This window comes from Schistocerca cancellata, unplaced genomic scaffold, assembly GCF_023864275.1.
Source record: "Schistocerca cancellata isolate TAMUIC-IGC-003103 unplaced genomic scaffold, iqSchCanc2.1 HiC_scaffold_30, whole genome shotgun sequence".
NCBI classification, from domain to species: domain Eukaryota; kingdom Metazoa; phylum Arthropoda; class Insecta; order Orthoptera; family Acrididae; genus Schistocerca; species Schistocerca cancellata.
Genome location: NW_026046094.1, coordinates 12,501 through 15,000, shown reverse-complemented (window position 1 = coordinate 15,000; position 2,500 = coordinate 12,501).

The window sequence follows — 2,500 nt, the reverse complement described above, 5'->3', positions numbered from 1 at the left end:
GGCCCCACGTGGGTGCCGAAGCGAACTCTCCCAGCACAGCGCACGTGCCAACACGTCTGCACAACTGCGATACAAACCACCAGCGAGAACCGCTGGGGCGACCGAGCAGCAGACGGCGTCGCGGCGCCGAGTGCCGGGCGGCGGCGCATCCTCAACGCACACAGTCCTCAATCGGACCAGCACACTGCAGATGTCCACCGCGCTTCGCACCGGGCCGGCGAGGACCCACTTTGGCTGCACGGCGCCGCGCGCAGGGTGCCCCGGCGCGCAGCTGCGCCGCCTGCCGCGTCCGTCGGCCGGCGCGCCTGCCACTGGGCGCCCCCACCAGCCGGCTGTAGCGCGTGCGCCCACGCACCGCGCGGCCAGCACGCCGGGCGGCCCCCCCTCACCGGCCGGGGACAGTCCCACCCACCCACAGCCGCGTATCGCTTCACACCCAGATCCACATTCACGTTCATTGGTGTGGTGGGTATCGCTGACACAACCGCGTCATAGCTGTACCGATCGTTGCCCTCACAGATGTACCTCCAGCAAGATCAACCGCACCACAACGGGTTACCAGTTGTTCATTTGCGTAACGTCACCAGTAAACGTACACGTCCACGTCCATCCCCGTTTGCAAAGTCAACTATTATTGCATGCCTGCCTGTCAGGTGTCAAGACACACTACATCCGCTCACATCCACGCAACAAAATGTGCCCGACTAGAGGGCACGTGGAAGGTGCCCCCGTACGTATGCGATGTCCATTGCGCGACGAACTGTCAACCAGCCTCTGTAGCATGTCGCAGATGTGGAACGCGGGACACCGTGCTATCACATTGTGTGAGAAGAGACTACTATGTCTGCATACACGCGCCACTACATGAACAGACGGCTCATGCTGATCGCCATCCACTGCGTCCATTACTCCCACACGTCTCTATGGCGTACCACACTGCAATACAGCTGTTATGGGGAGATGACACGTAGCTGTGTACACAACATTCTGAGCGGGTTGCGGTTGGACAACAATACATTAATGTAACGTGTCATATGCCATTTACAGAGCAGGTTAAGGCACAACGTGGGTTAGGTTAAGGCACAACGTGGGTTATGTTAAGGCACAACGTGGGTTATGTTAAGGCACAACGTGGGTTAGGTTAAGGCACAACGTGGGTTAGGTTAAGGCACAACGTGGGGTAGATTGCGGCACAACTTGGGGTAGATTGCGGCACAACTTGGGGTAGATTGCGGCACAACTTGGGGTAGATTGCGGCACAACTTGGGGTAGATTGCGGCACAACTTGGGGTAGATTGCGGTACAACTTGGGGTAGATTGCGGTACAACTTGGGGTAGATTGCGGTACAACTTGGGGTAGATTGCGGTACAACTTGGGGTAGATTGCGGTACAACTTGGGGTAGATTGCGGTACAACTTGGGGTAGATTGCGGTACAACTTGGGGTAGATTGCGGTACAACTTGGGGTAGATTGCGGTACAACTTGGGGTAGATTGCGGTACAACTTGGGGTAGATTGCGGTACAAATTGCATTACATTGCGGTGCAAATTGCGTTACATTGCGGTGCAAATTGCGTTAGGTTAAGGTGCAACACAGGTTAGGTTAAGGTGCAACACAGGTTAGGTTAAGGTGCAACACAGGTTAGGTTAAGGTGCAACAGAGGTTAGGTTAAGGCGACATAGGTTAGGTTAAGGTGCAAGATGGGTTAGGTTAAGGTGACATAGGTTAGGTTAAGGTGACATAGGTTAGGTTAAGGTGACATAGGTTAGGTTAAGGTGACATAGGTTAGGTTAAGGTGACATAGGTTAGGTTAAGGTGACATAGGTTAGGTTAAGGTACAAACTGGGTTGTGTTTTGGTACACATTGCGTTGTAGTACAGTACACGTTAGGTTTGGGTACGGTACACATTGTGGTATGGGATGGCGTGTTGGTGGGGGGGGGGGGGGGGGCGGGGCGAGGTTCGTTCATATTGACCGTAGGAAGTGGATGCCCGAGGCAGCGTCAGTGTGTCAAAGGAGGTATGTCACGTTGGGATGCGCTTTTCGGTAGTGAGAGGGGGCGCGCCGTGTCCGAGGTTGCGGCAGACCTGTGTGTTTCATTCCTGCCAGTGTGTTTGTTCTGTAAGACGAGGCAGTGTGGTGATGTTGGGTGCACCCCTGTGTGGGACATGTGTGGGTGTTGGTGGCTTATCTGAGCAATTGTGGTTGTCGGACGAGTGGGATATTCTGTTTTATGATTGGACCTCGTGGCCTGGTTATCATAGTCTGGTTGGTGTACTGTGGCGGATAGGATGCACCGGACGTTGGTCCATGGTGGTGCTTAATTATTGCATCTGTGTCTGTTACAGGCAGAGAGTAGTGTGTGATAGAGTGTGTGGGTGACGTGTGGTTCCTTTTGTTTGCACAGACGTTCAGCATGTATAGGGGCATTTGCGTATTTGATCTATCTATGTGGGCCTGCATAGTTTACTGAGCAGTGCTGCGAGGTGACTGAACTAC